We start from the raw sequence: 17,907 nt of genomic DNA, 5'->3' as shown, positions 1-17,907 counted from the left end.
AGAAGATCAAGGGGAGAAGGGAGAGGAGGAGAACATGACATTCACAAAAGGCACTATGAGAGAACAAGAGACAACTCCAAAGAGGAGGAGGAGAGCCGTGTGCAACCAACAAGTGAAGACCAAATTCAACCATTTGGCCTTTTATACATGCCACCTTTTGAAGGGAGTTCCCTCCCTATTCCCTTTATACCACTCTCTTTCCTCATTCTTTACAATCATCTTGGGCCCATTTGGCTCCAAGGCACACTCCTATCTCTATGGACTTGCCATCATCCATCAAATGGCATTGGCAACCAGTCTAGTTAACATGCCCCCCTTCCTGTTCTCAATCTAGTCCCTTGGATTGTGCAAATGGTTGTTGGAGTGTTGTCCATGAAGAACATTCCTTGTGTGCACTTGTGCTAGATTCTTTGTTGTGGATTTATTGCTGAGAGGATGGATATGTCATTTGGTAGCACCGGATTCTATTGTAATTGGCACGGCATGACATGAGTAATTGCAATGGCAAAACATTGTGTGGCTTAGTACTTGTGACCTTTCAAAGGAAGAAAAAAGAAGAGAAGAATCTAATGTATAAGTTAATAGGAAGAAGGCGTTAGTAGGAGTTGATGTAAGATCCTATTGTTTTTTTTTTTGGGGGAAAAAAAGTAGTTGTTTTTTATATTTTATGTCTCAAGAGACTGATAATCACATAAAGTTCCAATTACAACTGGTTCCACCAGTACATCTGAGAAACCAAAATAGAAAAAGGGAGAGCAAATGAAGATCATACATCAGTTATAGACTGAGGGTCTATTGGTTTGCTTTGAAGTCTTTGATCAATGCCTTGCCATCTCGGTAGAGAGACCATTTGCCTTCCTTTCTAGCTGCCTTCACCTTTGCAAGCTCTAAGGCTTTGCTCTTCAGCTGAGTTTTGTAAGTTCCTCTGCAATCCACACTGGAAGTCCTTTCAACATGTTAGATTGTCTAAGGATCTATATTCTTTCCTCTCTTGTTCCAAAAGTGAGAATTGTGTGAGCTCCTTCCTGTCCAATGTCAAATTCTACATCTCCCCAATCAATTCCTGGTAGAGATTTGTTGAGTTTTTCGAAGGTCTCACTCCCACTGTCTTCTACTACATTCCAGTTGTCTGGTAGTTCTCCAATCCTTATTTTCTTTGAGTTGAGCTACCTTTCAGCTTGCTCCTTTACTTCCTTTTGGACCTGTGTACCTAAAGAGCTCTTTATCTCTCCTTTGAAATTCTCTTGAATCTCTCCTGTAAGCTTCTTGTGCAACTCTTCCATCTGAGTAGAGACTAGCTCCTCATCTAAAACTACATTAGGGATAGGATTCTTGACTGTAGTGGTTTTAGTGTTAGCAAAGTGGGTACAATGTATTCTCATGCTCCTCTGTAAGTTCCATATTTGATTTGAGTGGGACTTTTATTGGATTTTCATCATATTATGTCTTTAGCATGCCGTTTTTGTAAGTTTGACGTTTTGTCTTGCTTCTCTACTTTGAACTTCTTTCAAAATCCATTTTATGGATTATAGTTCATTCAGGGCCTTTTTTGAAGCTCTTTGGCCCAATAAGGTTACGACACCAATAAGGTTTTTTGGCCCAATAAAGTTATGCCTGAGCCATCAAATCGAAAGGAGTCTAATAATACACCATACAAACTCCTAAAATGAGGACTATGGCTAAAGAGGTTTGGGTTCTAGGGAAGTTCTCTAAATTAAAACTGATATTACATTAAGGGGCTCAAATGGTTAATGGGGTAGTAGTGTTAAGCATAAACAAGAAAAAGAATAAGAAGAAATAAAAAGAGGAGGGAGAGTTGGAGTTAGCTAATGAAGGGTGGGGTTAGTAATTGAAAGTGAAAACAAATCTTTGAGAATCATAAGAAACTCATCTAGTCCCATTTCGATGTCAGATTCACCCTACAATCAAACTCATCCTTTGGAGCTATTGGTATAGAACCACTTGTTGTGGAGGAGTGCTCTTCTGTATGTGGAGGAGTGCCTTGGGACACTGGGGGTTGATATGTCATGAGTTTTAGACCTTGATGAAGTAAATAGCGTTGCATCCCATTGTGGGTGAGGAGCTTCTTTCCGTGGTACTAAGGTCTCCTGTGTCTTCCATCGTAGCAGGTCCTTGTGGATCTACTCCATTTTTAGGAGCTGTTTCTTGTGGGCAACTGCTATGGAGTTGGAATGAATGCTGCACCACTGAAGGAGTGGGTTTGTATTTCCTTGTGGCAAAATCCATTAGGGCCTTGAAATATCATTGCCTTACCATTTGTGGACGTTGCAGTAGATTCTTGTGTTACTACTCTCTTTTTAGGAGGATGTTCTTGTGTAGCGATTATAGGTGGATTTTTCATTATGGGTGTTGTAGACTCAAACCTTTAGGGTCTATCCTCTAACTGTTGTGGCTAAAGAGGAATGAAGTTGTCCTTGAGGCAAGCAAGAGAAGGTGGTCTGCTATGTTTAGGACACTTAGGGATCCACATGTGATTGTTGCCATCGTAATGTCTTCTTAATCCCAACCTTCTTGTGCTTTTGTTGATTACAGTAATGATATATGTTCTTTGTAGCAAATGTAAGTAGGACCGCAATGTCTTGGAGATAACCTTCTTGTGCTTTTGTTGATTACAGTAGTGATATATGTTCTTTGTAGCAAATGTGAGTAGGACTGCAATGTCTTGGAGATCTTCAGATTTTGCTGAGCCCAAGTTGCTGTTGAGAAACTTGTCTCAGTGAGGCTAATTCCTCATTCACATTGGAAGGTTCTTGTGTGACTTCCACTGTGTGTGACATGGTTGGTGTGACAGGTTCTCATGTAGTTCCATGAATCTTGATGCCAAATTTCTTACTAAGGAGGGTTCTTGTTTAGCTCCCAAAGTACATTCTATTCTTTCCTTGGCAGGTTCTTCTTACTATCTCTTTTTTAGAGACAGGTTCTTGTGTAACTACGGTTTGCCTTGAAGATGATGCAGTGAATTCAACAGCATTTCGATATATTAGTGGTCATGTAGGTTCTTGTGTTACTGTCTCGCTTTTTTGAGACAAGTTCTTGTGTAACTACCTGATAGGAGGTAGAGGATGTTCTTTGTGTGTGATACTCTTGTATTGGTGCTTTTCCCTTGTCCTTGCGCGAGCAGGTTCTTATGGTTCTACCTTTTTCAAGGTAGGCTCTTGTGGTTTCGCTCTCCAATCTTTGTCTTGATTTTTCATAATCGATAGGCTTGAATTTGACAATTGCCTCTCATTTGTTAATGATGACAATTTTAGAGGCTTTGGCCTTTAGTCTTTCTTCTTCTCTTTACTGAGCACATTCTCATTGCTACTTGAAGATGATGGAGGTGATCTTGTTACACCTAGTACCTTGGGTACCCAAATATAAGTGTTTCCAAGGTAATATGCCTAGGCCTCGAGTAGTCTTGTGGTGACCCAATAGTATTGTACCTTCCTTGTTGGATGGCGTCGTTTGATCTCAAGGTTTGTTTTTTACATGATGGGGTGGCTTTTGATGTTGAGGTCTCAACCCAAATGTTTGATTTACCTTCAAAGTACCCTAGGGCCTCTAGTAGATCCTTTCAGGCCCACACTTTCTTAGTTGCTCTTCTTCTTTGTCGTCTTTGCAGGTGAGGCTCTCATAGACGTTGAGAGGTGGAAGTAGATGTTGATGCCAATCCTTTTGGTAGCATCTTGGTGGGTTTATCCATCACTAAACAACCCTTTGTAAGTGTCTTGGATCCAACTTTTACCAAGAATTGCGACCTCCGTTAAGGTACGTGCACGAGATGCAAAAAAATTGCAAGTGATTATCCATGGAAACATTCAGAATTAAGGAAATAACAACCTTAATTGAGGTACCTCCTATGGAGTGAATATTTAGAATCACAAATTTCAAGGAATACCTGCCCAAGATGTTTTAATGTTTCCCAAGAGATGAGGTTGTTGCTCGCTTTACAGTCTTGTAAATCTATTCACATTTGATTTGAAACATCGTTGGCTTGTATTCTAGTCTATCAATGCAAGCTCATTGATAATACTAACTAGAACAAACATCTTTTGTGAGCATCATTGGTTGATTTTGTGATGTAGACTAGGGTGGTGGTGAAGGAAAGAAATCAACACCAGTAGTTATATACTTATGCTTTGTCGATGTTGTATAGCCTAGTTAATCAAGAGAGATGATTTTTGATCCTACTCATGTGATTATGAGAAGCGTCGGGAATTTTGTGCTTTTACTTGCACTTTATATGTGCTCATTGTTTGGATAATCCAATCCAATGATTCACAATATGAACATAAATACAATTCCTATTTTTTAAAAAATATTAGCGTAGCAAGTTAAATATGGACTTATAAGCAAATTGCGTATAAGTTACACAATGGATTACAAGGAAATCTGAGTGAAGGTTTAAAAAAAAAAAAAACTCACCCACCCCTGGTCCTATCAAGGGACACCCACCCTAGACTGGTGGGCACATGGTCTACAGTTGTGGTAAACGCATACACACCACAAACACACACCCAACCACATGCTAGGAGACCAGGTCCTAGCCTTCAAGCTTTGAACCTATAATCTTGGGATTGGAAGCCCAATGCTGGAGTGAAGTTAATGTTATGCTACCATGTGCTGACATTATGCACACAATGGGCACTTATGGTATATGCTAATGATGTAAAAAGGTGTGCTTGTCATGTATATTGATTCATAAGATGGTGGATGTAGATGGTGGATGTATTTTCTTCATTTGTCTTGTAGTTTAAGAATTTTATAAAAATGGCAACTCTCCATTCAACATGGCTAGGTCATGTGTTAATTAGAGTGTGAAACTTGCATTGTAAAGGGCTACACACTTCCATAAGGAATCTATTATTTTTGTCCATGAACCACACCGATCCATAAGCCTGTTTAAATCAATTAAAAAATGTACCAGCTTTAATGTATCCATCCATGGTTTGGCATGTATTCGGACCGTTGCACATGCTGATGTCAGCTCTACCCAAATTTGAGATGGAGTAATATCTATCTCCTTAGTATAATGGCATTATCAATTACAGGTTCAATTTGATTAGGTAGTACCACTATTATGGTGTAAAAATGTGTAATGGTGGTAGGTTTATCATTGCCAGGGTTAATAAATTGAGTTCCTTTAGCACTTGGTAGATCTATTGTGGCCAATGTATGCATCCAATTTAGTGAGTCTTCTAACTCTGGCAAAGGAGCACACCAAGAGTCTTCAGGACTCTTTTTGTTGTCCTCTTCCTTATAAGTGTTGAATACATTTATTGATGTTGACCTATTGGTTGTGTTAGATTCAATTGTGAATAGATTCCTTGACATAGGATGAGCCTTCTAAGTTTGGAGATATATCCTCATGACTTGCACATCCTTACGTAAATCTATTGAGCTATAGTCATGGACCAATCCTATAGTTTACATGAAAGGTCTACCCGATATGATGTCATAGCCATCTAGTAGGTTGGGGAAGTCCATTATAACAAACCACACTCGGTAGATTAGACCAAAAGTCTTGATCTTGATGTCTCTTAGAACTCCTACCGGTTGGGCTATTGCTCCATTAGTTAATTTGACTATGAGGTTTGTGTTATCCATCTTAGGTCATCCCCACATGGCCCGTCATTGCTTAATGGGTATGCTTACACCCGCTCCTCCATCCAAGATTGTCGTTACTTGATTATCATGGTATGATATGGGTAGTATTGAATTTGTATCATCACTCTCAAAGTACTGACCCAATTTGTTGATGGGTACCTTAAAAAAGTGTTGGGGGTCATTTGGGGGTTCGACCATCTTAAGATCAATGGGGTCAAGAGCTACATTTTCCCACTCATCCAATCCACAATGTCTCTCAAGTGAAGCAAGATTACCTTGTAATAGTGTCGTGATGGGCATCTTGATCTCAGTGGATAGAATCCTGTAATGTCTCGAGGCCCAATGATAGATTCCCTACCTATTGATTCTGGCTCTTCTAAGCCATATAAGGACATTTTGTCATCCTCTTTTAGTTGTTGCAAGGCGGGGTCTTCTTCAAACATTTGCTCCATTAGTGTCGACCCTTTCATTGAAGAGCATGAGTTAATTTCCTTGTCTACTCTTTCAAGCACTTGCAAGGATTTAGAGGCTTGGTTGATTGCTTGGTGCCTCGAATTGATTGTATCAGGTCCCTCGCTTGCCTTGGTTCTTGTTAACATCCATAGAGTACAGTCACCGAATGTAGGGTAATAAGTGATTAGAGGTGATTAGGCTTCATGATTTACTTCAACGGTTACAGCCATGGAAGGAGTACATCACAAGCTCAGGGAGTTTGAGCCCCAAATACCCCGAGGCCAAAGCGTGCAGGCAATGTGCACAAGTGGTATGCTCTAGCTGCCAAGTTATAGGTTCAAGCTACCACATTGTATGTTCCAGCTGCAAGCTGCGGCGGTGAAGTGTCTCGCGGAAGGTAAGCCTTGCCACTCCAAGTTTTGAGCCTCATACATGGTGTTTGAACCACAAATGGCTTAAGGCTTGAGGGCGCTCAGGGAATTTGAGCCTTAAATGGCCTAAGCCTTGGAGGTGCGAGGCCAACACAAGTGCTATTGGGAACCGGTTAGGAACACCTCCTAATTCCAAGTTTTTCCCAAGCGCTCTAATATAGTTAACACAAGCACTATTTCTGCTCTAGTAGGGAGAGATGGAAAGAATAGTAATATGCCTTGGCACCCTATGGGCCCAAGAGCCTTTTATTATAAAGAGAAGGAGAGTGCTAAAAGGAAAAGGGTTGGCCCTCCCTTCAAAAGGTGACATGTATAAAAGGCCAAAGTGTTGACTTTGGTCTTCATTGGTGTTTGCACAAGGTTGAATACAAGCTCCCTCTTCTCTTCCAAGAGAGTGTTTTGGGTGTTCCCTTGTTTCCATTGTGTGCCCTTGTGTTTGCCACTTCACCCCCTTTCACTCTCCTCTCCTCTCCCCTTCTTCTTCTCCTCTCCTTCTCCTTCCCTTCTACCCTCTCTTCTCCCCTCTCCCCATTCCCTCTTTCTCTCATGGAAACACATTGCAACAATCCGAAGGCTGCTTGAGTGACACTTGCGGATGGCTCATGCCTTGCATTGTTCTCACAAGGAATAGCTTAGAGTGGAGGCTCCATCGACATCTCTTCAACATCCCCACAACACATGAGTCACCGTCGAGAGACCACATTTTTGGCACCACTGTTGGGGAATGAAGGTATGCTTTTGCATTACACTTATCTTCCTTCATTATCTACCCATTACACAAGGCTTCAAGCTTAACTTGGAGCTTTGTTAGTGGAGTTTTAGGAGAGGAAGGAGTGAAGAAGTGAGTTTTGGATGAAAAAGTTAGGAAAGCTGTCATTTTCTGTTGGAAAGTCATTTTGGGATCATTTGAAGCTTGTTTTTTGTGCTTTTTAGTGTTTTGAGTTAATAGGAACTTAGTTTTTGAGATTGCTAAGGAGTGTGTGATGTCCAAACACACTAAAAGACAACAAAAATGTTGATTCTTGCTGAATTTCAAAGTAGTTTTGTGTGCTAGAACCCACCCCTCAAGAAATCTTGCATTTTGGCTTGCAATTTTTTTTTTCCTTCAAGTTTTTTTCATTGTGTAGGTAGACTAGGTAGTGTAGCACTCTCCTAGCATAGAAAAACCAGAACAAAAACTCAAAATCCCCCAAAAATCCACAAAAACCAGTCGGTCTCATAGTGTTTCACTATCCCCACGAGTTGGCGCCATAGAGTTATCTCGTCAATTGGTGCGTTAGCAGTATCCTGTCGGTCAAACCATGTTGACCCGACACGTTAGCTGTATTATGCCGACCTAACCTTTGACCATGGCCTAACCTGTCGCCTTGATTAAATGCATGTTAGAGTTAATTATCCTGCTGACATGACAACCATTGACCCGTGGCCTTAGAGCTATTCCACCGATCGTTGCTATATCATCATTCCTCCCCTGGCATGGTAAGCCCACCCCCACATCTGTGGTCATAGTCGTATCCCACCACCCATTGTCTTAACCTTATCCCTATGCCCATAGGGATACCACTTGCATCTTATCTCGCCGAACACATAGCAAGATTTATTCCACCAATCATTGCGTTACACCTATCACACTACTGTTGCTATAATTATTCCACCGGCCTAGTTATCCCGCTGCCCGTTATTTTCTATCTCCATGGCCATCGCCATAAATATACTGCCGACCGATGAGTTGATCAGTATCCCACCGATCTCTTTATCCCACTGCCTGTTGTATTAACCTTATCCCTACGATCGTAAGGTCTTTCTGTGGGTCTCTTCCTCCTGTTGTCATTTAAGCTCGGCTTGCTGTTGCTATATGAGTGCTTCCTTTTCCTACTTTCTTTTTTCCTCGGTTTCTTCTTTCACTTGCTTGTCCTCTTTTCTCTTCCTCCATGAGGGCTTTGTGGGGTTCATTTGTAGAGTGGGCATTATGAGCAGGGCGTTGTCTTTTGAGGCATCTCTGTAACCCTCTAGGACTGGATCATTTGATAAGTAATGAATAATTGGCATGATAAACATTGGGTTGCCGATTTTCTCCTTAGAGTGGCTACACACATTGACAATCTCCTTATAGAAGTGGTCAGTCGAGTTTGTTCCTTCTGGTTTATGGAGGTGCGCAAACAAGTTTGGCAAAATCACACTATGATGTTCAATGTGCTGAATTTGTGCTAGAAGTGTTACTCCCTAAGTGACCTTGGCGGTGGCTTAGTTCCAGAGCCAGTTGACAGAAATTCCACCCCTATGAATCTTTGTGTTATAATCAACAAGTCCCACAAGCCACTAATCTATGCATTGAAGTTCCACATAAGGTTTGGAGACATGAGGGAGCCCAAACGCCATGCACATCATTTTTGCTATGAAGTGATAAAAAGGATATTCGTTATTTGCATGGAGCCATCCAGCGGACTCAGAAGAATTATTGAACTATCCATGAAGTCGATCACTTGGTGCAAGTTCAAGTGGTAAGGGAATCTGTTGGCTAGTATATGAAGGCCCATTGCTTGAATATATAGAGTGATGTTTGATCCTAGAGTGCTTGGTATAGAGTTTGAAGTCTTTGGCATTGCACTTGAACTACGGATGGATCACCACCCCTATATCTGCTCCAACCATTCGTGTCCAAGGGGGGGAAAATATGTGATTTGCATGTTATGTTCTGAATAGTTCTAGACATCCTTGGCATCTATAATCCTTTGTTTTTGAGGGTCCTAGTGGTGGACGACTGTACGGAAGGCTCGGGCTCATGGGTGGTTTGCATTTTTTCTTGCTCCATTTGGGATGGGAGAGGAACGAAAAGCATATGGGAAGTGGAAGGACTGGTAGAGGGTGGGCAGGTGGAGGAGGCTTCGTTGCTTGGAAGAAGTTCTTTGGCAAAGAAGAGGTGCTCAAAACTAATGGAGTGTGAGGATAAGGCTAACATAAGTGGGGGTGCCAGTGGGAGTGAGTTTTGAGAGCTCCAGGAGGTTGTGGAAATTTGATAAAAATTTTGGCAGAGTTTCAGTACAATGACAAGTGAGGATTTGCAAAATGAGGCTACCTCTTTATATAGTGGTCTTGGTAACACGGCAGGTCAATGTTAGCGCATTGGGTCAAAATTATCCTTAAAGCAGAGTCATTGCATGGAGTCGTCATGTTAGCATTAAAGTAGTGACTTGTGTTATATAGTAGTGGGTCAGTGTTATTAGCACAGTGGGTCTAGAGTCACTACGTTAGGCTTATTGCAGTGAGTCGCTGCATTAGCAATAGTTGCATTAGCCTTAAAGGAACAACTTGACTATGACTATTCCATTTTTTACCTATTGTCGTGTGTCTCCTCATTTGAGATTTCTTCTGATTAGTGTCTTGCATCTTAGGAAGTAAAGGGGGGAGTGAAGCTGTGCGATGGCTCTGGCATTTCATAAACTGAAGAGTTGAGGCTGGAAGTGTACCTTTTGGAATCCAATGAGGTCCTTTCAACTCGGAGGGAGGGGTAGGAGTAGGGGACGTTAGTGTGGCTGACAAAGCTATTGTTGGCCCTTTCACCTTCCCTTTTTGTGTTGTGATCGAATTGTCGTCGTGTGACAAGGATATGGGTGCTACTTGGGTGGTTGAAGTGGATGACTAAACTCCCATTGTGCTTAAGGGACTTGGGGCCTTTGGGTGAATTGAGACTGGCACATTGCTGGTCTTATGCATCACAGGAAGCATTGGGTCCAAGGTCTTTGAACCAAATGAAATGATTGAGGTGCAACCATCGTTTGTTAATGTTGTGGTACATTCTCGCCAATAAATTTGGGAGTTAACTACCTAGCACCAAGTTCTTCCAAGGATTACCTGTTCATCTATAGCAGCTATAGGCATAACATAACTTCTACTAGCCATGCTATGGTTATTCACCGATGTGGACAATTCCACACAACCTATCGTGGGCAAGATCTATGTTCACTACGCGTACCATGACATGAGTAGGTTCAAGTATTACCTCAGATGTCAAGACCTGGGTGCACACCTCATAGGACATCACGTTATGACTTGCTCCCAGGTCCACAAAGGCTTCTGTGGAGCAAATAGTCTCCCTGCATAGTTGAAAATCCACTTGTACCCTAGTCAGGGCAATAATGAGATCATCCATGGGGTTTAACTCTTCCATGGATTCTTTGCAAATTGTTACTAACCCTAATGTTTTTGCTTTGGCATGCTTGGCTATGGCTTCCTCTATTGCCTACTGCTTCATGGATAAGACCTCTCTCTTCAGCTCTTTTTCTAGATGGATGGCTTACGGCGTTTAAAGCATTAGAGGACCATAGTAGTGTTTGAGCTTACTGCAGTTGATGTAACTATCCATCTCGATTCCATTTAGGGTTGTGAGTGGGCATGATCCTTTTGGTGTGATTTCCACAACCTTGTATGGACCCATACCACCATATTTCAACTTACATTTTGTATTCCTTATGCTATATAATAACACAAGGTCTCCTTCTTTTAGGTCTTTATTTCTAAATGTTGTGGTCAAACCACCTCTTGCAGTGGAGTTTCTCGACCTTAATGCCATATCTCACTCTTAGTCTTGTCTCATTGAGCTTTTCAAGCTGTACTAGCCTTTTTGGAATCACCTCATCCGATAATCTATCTCTAATTGCAACTCTTAGGCTCAAGACTATGAATTCCATAGGCATTACTGCTTCAACTCCAAATGCTAGGCTAAAGGGTGTGTAGTTAGTGGCAACCTTGTATGCTATTTGATATACAAAGTGCTACGATGAGTTTATGTTCCCAGTCATTACAGCAGCTGGCCTCCATTGTGTGCACATCATTGTGTGGCACAAGGTCTTATTTGAGCTCTTGGCTTGTCCATTGGCTCGTGGGTAGTAGGTGTGGATTTCTAGTGGTGGATAATGAGGAACTCACTCATTAGGATACAAATTATATAGTTACAAAGTGCGTCCCTCGATCACTCACAATTTCAAGTGGAAGGCGAAAATGTGATATGATGTTCTCGTATAGGAACTTAGCAGTCGTTCTCACATTAGCTTTCCTGGTGGCCTTGGCTTCTGTCCACATTGTAAAATAATCGGTGACCACAATAATGTATTCGGTCTGAGTTCCTTTAGTTGCTGGGTTGATGGGTCCCACAAATTTGATACCCCATTTTTCAAAAGGTTGATCTATAAGGACTCCTATCAAGGGCATGTAATCTTGGCTATGGGGTATGGAGACTCATTGGAAAGGATCATAATGATTAACAAATTCAACAACATTTGTGAGGAGCATGGGCCTCCATAATCCTCCTTGCAGTACCCTCCTAGCCATAAGCTCTCCAGTGAAATGACCACCTACGATGCCCAAATGGGCTTTGTCCAAGACCTTCACAAATTCATCCTCACAGATGCAGTGATGCATTATGCCATCTTTCCCCATTCAATAGAGTTGGTCGGCTATCAATTGGTATGGAGCCACATCCTTAATGAGCTCCCTGGCTGTATCCTTATTGCGGACCTTGTCTTGAGGGAGCCCATTGGCTAAAAAGTGTCCAATTTTTTGAGCCCATTTCGGATTTAGACCCACAAGGAATAGCAAGGCATCAAAAAGATCATCTTCCAATCCTGTTGCCAATTCTCCACTGGGAATATGAGACATGTGGTTGGCCATAAAGTGGGTGCGTCCCTTCCATACAGTGATGGTGGTGAAATCAAGCTCTAGAAAAATAAGCATCCATCGCATGATGCATCTAGTCATACAAGGCTAATTAACTAGATAGAGGAGGGCTTGGTGATCGACAAAGAAGACAAACTTTTTTGCCAACAAGTAGTGCCTAAACTTTTTCACAGCATACACCATGACAAGTCCTTCTCGCTTAGTCATGGTATACTTCATTTCTACATCATTAAGTTGGTGGCTTGCAAAATATATCAGGTAATCCATATTATACTTGCCTAGTTGCACCAACATGCACCCTATTGCAAACTCAGAGGCATCAATGTGGACATGAAATATGAAGTCCCAATTTGGTGAAGGCAAAAATGGGTCTAAAGCCAGAACGAGTTTGAGGGTTTCATAGAAGATTGGCATTCCTCCATCCAATGGAAAATGATCAACAACTTATACAAAGGATGGGCAATCTCGGCATAATTATAGATAACTCTTAATAATAGCCCATATGCTCAATAAATCTTTGGACACCCTTTGCATTAGTGGGGAATGGTAGCTCCAGGATGAGTTTGATTTTATTATAATCTGTGGAGATCCCATTCTTGGACACAACATGTTTGAGTATAACCCCATGTTGAACGCAAAATTGGAATTTAAGTGGGTTGAGGGAGATTTGGTAAAGGTGACACCTCTTGAAAATGAGTTGTAGGCACTTAAGGTGGTCATCTCACATGGAATGGACACACAGATCATCTAGAAACACCTCTAGAAAATCCCTTAGATATTCTTTAAAAGCCATGATCATTAGTCTTTGGAATGTTGCGGGAGCATTGGTGAGTCTGAAGAGCATCACCTTGGAAGCATAAGCTCCCCATTCTGTGCCAAATTTGGTTTTGTGTTGATCCTCTAGCACTATGGAAACTTGATTGTATCTAGAGAATCCGTCGAGGAAGCTATAAGCCTCCTTTCATGTGACTCTTTCTAGAACATGCTCCATAAAGGGTAGAGGGTAGTGGTCCTTTCGAGTCGTGGCATTTACATCTTTTAGATCTATGCATACTCGGATCTTACAATTCTTCTAACTTCTATATCTCTTCTCTTACAATTGTCGCATACTTATGCTTCATCGGGTAGGGTCTCTGCCTCACCAGTCTAATATCATCCATCATAGGAATGGTGTGTTGTACAACCTCTGGTGGGTAGACCCCTCATATCTATATACTTCCAAGCAAAGCAATCCCAGTACTCATGTTGGAGGGCAAGTAAGGCCTATTTTTGCTCTAGGGTGAGGTCATCAGCTATGTAGACTGATTTAGGGCCTTCGCCTTCTATGGCAAGGTCCACTTCTTTTACCTTAGCCGGACCATCATAACCATGTTATTTACTTGCTTTGCCATTTGTTTAGCTCCCTCAAGAAGTATTTTGTGGTCTTGGACCATATAAGCCTTAGAGTAATTGGGGGCTTGGTGTAAGTCAGCCTCCTCTTCTTCATCATCCTCAAAGCTTTTGAGGTAGGTTGCTTTTGATAGGTGGATAATATTCGGATAGTATTTTAGTATTATTTATGCATAGTTAGTGCTTATAGATACAAAGGGTCACTAGCTATTGGGTGTACTTCTTCAATCCCATGCTTGGAAACGCATGAGAACTAGAATGAGATGCTATGGGATTATGACTCATAAGTTATGAAGAGAGATTTTGCTCTAGCAGTAAGCACTTTACATTTTCTAATGACTATTCCTTTTTTCATACTTGTTGATGTGTTCTCTGCAATTCAGATTTGACACTATGTGAAGGAGAAGCATCTGTGTACAGAAACCGGTGGAATGGAAAGAAACGAGCGATGGTATGCATGTCAAATTTCATGACTCAATCAAGACCTAGCACTTTGCATACACCATTGTGATAGCAGAGTGCTTGCAAGAACTATATGTAGATCTGTGTGCTATTGAACAAATAGTAAATGCAATAGAACCGGACAAAAATGTTCCAACATCATCTCAAGATGACGCTGGTACAGCTTTGCTGGAAGAATGCTTGCAGTGTGATTTGGTTTTGGTAATTGGAACTATGGCATTAGCTCAGTGTCAAACCAACCATCGACTCCCATGGTATGACCCACTTCAAGTCAGAGGGATTGGACAAAAGAATCTGGCCACAGAACTTGAGGACGAGGAAAAATTGTATGCCATAATAGAAGGATTGGCACCCATAGCCCAAGAAGCAATTGAAGAATCTGACAATGATCAATAGTTTAGAAGTACTCACAGTAGTCCGCGGTATCAGAATCTAGCATCAACTCAAGGAGGGGATGGAAGCATTACGCTCTAGGAAGTGCTTGATCGGGTCAAACAAAGGCAAAAGGAGAGGCTAGCACAAAAGCAAGCATACGCAGTACCTGGGGATTTAGCAAGACCAAGTAGCAAACTGAACCCATTCCAGGAGTTTAGTTTCAAAGCATCAAACATTGCAAACTTATTCACTCGGACTGAGAAAAAAGATCTGGTAAGCCAGTTCAATCCATCAACATTTCTAAATTCAGAAGATCCAGTAATCATGGTAAGTCAAGAGAACTCGGCTGCCCTGTGGAATATGAAAGCCTATATGAATCCAAAAACACAAATTAATCCAATAATTTAGTCAACCTTGAAAGGGCACTGAAGTCGATAGCATTGATAGCACCACGAGTGCAATGCAAGTACCATCAACACCACCAATTTTTCTAGTCAACCTAATGAATATGCACACAACAAGCTTGAAGTGCAAGTTTGCAGAGTTTAGGGGTCAAAAGAAGGATGATCCAGATAGCCATGTAGAGTAGTTTGAGACCCGATGTAGGCGAGTGGCTTTGACACTATGTTTGGGGATTCGAAAAAGTTACAATAGTTTGTTGGTACCTTGAGTGGTAGGGCTATGAGTTGGTTCAAACCGTATGGCCTAGCACATTTTACAGATTATGAGGACCTGAAGACAACTTTCCTACATAGATTTCGTATGAACAAAAATACCAAATGACATCCATAGAAAGTTGCGAGAGCTCCATTAGAAGAAACTAATGGTGGAAGATTATGCACAAAAATTCAGAAACCTCAATGCTTGGTTGGATGTGGTGGAAAGACCCACAACCAAGACATTGGCGAAGTACTTCTACAAGGGATTAAGAAAGGAGATATGTAGCGTAGTAAGCAAATTGGAGATCCTAGGTGCTAATGGCTTCAATGTCGTGGTATATGTAGCCAAAAGAGCGGAACGATGATGCAGATCATTTAAAAGTTGATCCAAGGACAATGGCTCAGATAGTGAGTTAGATTCCTATACAGATGAATCTGGCAGTGATATGGATGATGACACAAAATCCGAAAGTGAAGAATCTCGAAGTGATTTGGATAACGAGGATGGTAAGTCCAAAAAGAAGAGAAACCATAAGAAGAAGAGGTCTGGCAAGAAAGAGACAAAGAAACCCAGAAAGGAGAAGAGGAAATCAGAGAAGAAAACAAGTGAGATAGAGAAACTCCTGGATGAGAAATTGAAGGGTTTAAGAGCAATGAAGTCAACGTCTTAGCTAAAGTGTAAGACTTGCACGAAGAATCTCCCAACTGGGGTTTGCTGGTATAACCCAAATGCTTGGATGTGAACCTTGTGCAATAGGCAGTTGGCCCACTGGCAACTAGTGCTAGTCAAGTGGCCATTGACCCAGTAGTGGCATAGAATGTGGCCTAGATCCAACAAATAAACCACTGGAATCAAAGTGGCAACAGAAATCGAAGAGGCATAGAATGTGGCCTAAATCCGGCAGAGAAACAAGTGGAATCAAAGAGGCATATGGAATCATAGGGAAAACTGGAACCCGCAAGTGGTGTGGGGTCAATAAAATTTTGGTATTGATAAACACCAAGTACTATGTGGAGAACGGGCATAAATAGGGCCCAAGTTGCCCACTATGATGCAAACAAAGAACGAAGAGAGGATTGGAGATCACGAGTTGGCCACCAAAATGGAGACCACCTCAATAGAACCAACCATCAACACAAACAAATGTAGTGTTGATCGAATAATAGGGAGATAGATCTGTCATACCAAACCAAATCCATAGCTCATGTGTACGAGTGGCAGTAGTGTGATTACTCGATGTGCACAAAGTAGGGAAAACTATCGTATATCGAACTGAAAAAAATCAATGTGTATGCGGTAACGCGGTCTAAGGGCCTAGTTCAAAAATCGTAGAAGAAGTGCTACCAAATATGGATAAGTTTTTGAAGTGGAAAGATGAAGGAGAGGTCTCGATAACAACCTTGAAGCAACTTGAGGGAATGCAAGTTGATGGCCAACAGTGAGAGTGAAAGCAACCAACCACACCAGAAATATGGAAAGCCAGATCCACTTTCCCTAGAGCTAGTGCAAAGCCAGGGAAGGATAGAGGATTACCAAAAAGCGAGCGGAGAAAAGCGAGCAGCCCCAAATAAGCGAGCAAGATTAAATAGGTTTCAAGCGAGCGAGAACCTCATCCAGCATCTTATTCCTCTCAATATCATTGGAACAATTGATGTGATCATAAGCAAATTAAACATATTCCAACAATGAAGGCATGCCTAAAACTCACAATTAACTTCTCTTTCATCCCCATACTATCAATTTGAGTCGTTGTGGAGAGGTAGAGACACAACAATACATAAAATTTGCGATAAAAAAAACGAACACTACTCAGATTGAACATCCACATAGCAAGATAATGATAGATCACAAGGTAGAATATATGACTGAAAATATGTAAACATGATCATGTGCTACATATACATATCATGTCTTTTATGCTTGCAGAAGATCATCCATACATTCGATCCAAAAACATGGAAACAGAACTAACTATGTCAAAAGAAAAAAAACACATTTTCATCATAAGGATTAATTTTGCTTAGTGAAAATACCTATGTAATCTGGACAATACCATGCTTTAAAAAACTTAGGGAGCCAAAAAAGGATTTTAGCCCTCCATAATTTTATTATGACCAATGTCTGAATGATAGTTCTATCGAAACTAGAAATGAATGCATCTAACCACTATGTTGAGTGCTCATCCAGTATCCTGTAGACTATTATGTTAAACTCAATACGTGACCACAAACTCAAGCATAAGAGGAGCATGATTCAAGTGAAATAATTGGCAAAGACACTCTGTAACTAGTATCCTGCTGCATCTAATAGAAAATATGCACCAGGGGTTAACAAGCTTCTATTTCCACCCCTATAAGAAAACTCGTATCCTGTAGTATGAAAAACTTTAAGGAAAACATTGCACTTAATGCATCAATTAAGCTAGTGACTACTCATCATGCACAATCGAACAATCATCAAGGAAAGTCTAGTCAAGCAAGTTGAAGCAAAAAACCAAATATCTATTCGTATCTATGCTGTGGTGTATTCGCCAACCATGAGTAGCAAAAGAACCTATGAAAAAAGCAAAATAGGGATTATGCCACTTTACCATGATCACTTCCATGCTACAAATAAGGGAATACATAGTCGTTTTAGGGTACTTTTAGGGTTCATTCCCAACCACTAAAAAGAGAGCCAATGCTATCTATTTGTATTCATAAAATCTTTATGAACATTATCATGTTCAATATAAGGATAGGAGCCAGCTCAATGGGTAGTCTTAAACAAATATAAATACTATTCGAATTTTAACCTTATGCAAAAGCTTTTTTTTAAACACAAAGTAAAACTTGATTATACATATAGATGGGAA

This window comes from Dipteris shenzhenensis, chromosome 17 (genome assembly GCF_047967505.1).
Source record: "Dipteris shenzhenensis isolate YYH24624 ecotype China chromosome 17, Dip_SZ_1.0, whole genome shotgun sequence".
In the NCBI taxonomy this organism is placed as follows: Eukaryota; Viridiplantae; Streptophyta; class Polypodiopsida; order Gleicheniales; family Dipteridaceae; genus Dipteris; species Dipteris shenzhenensis.
Note: the sequence above shows the minus strand (reverse complement) of the source record.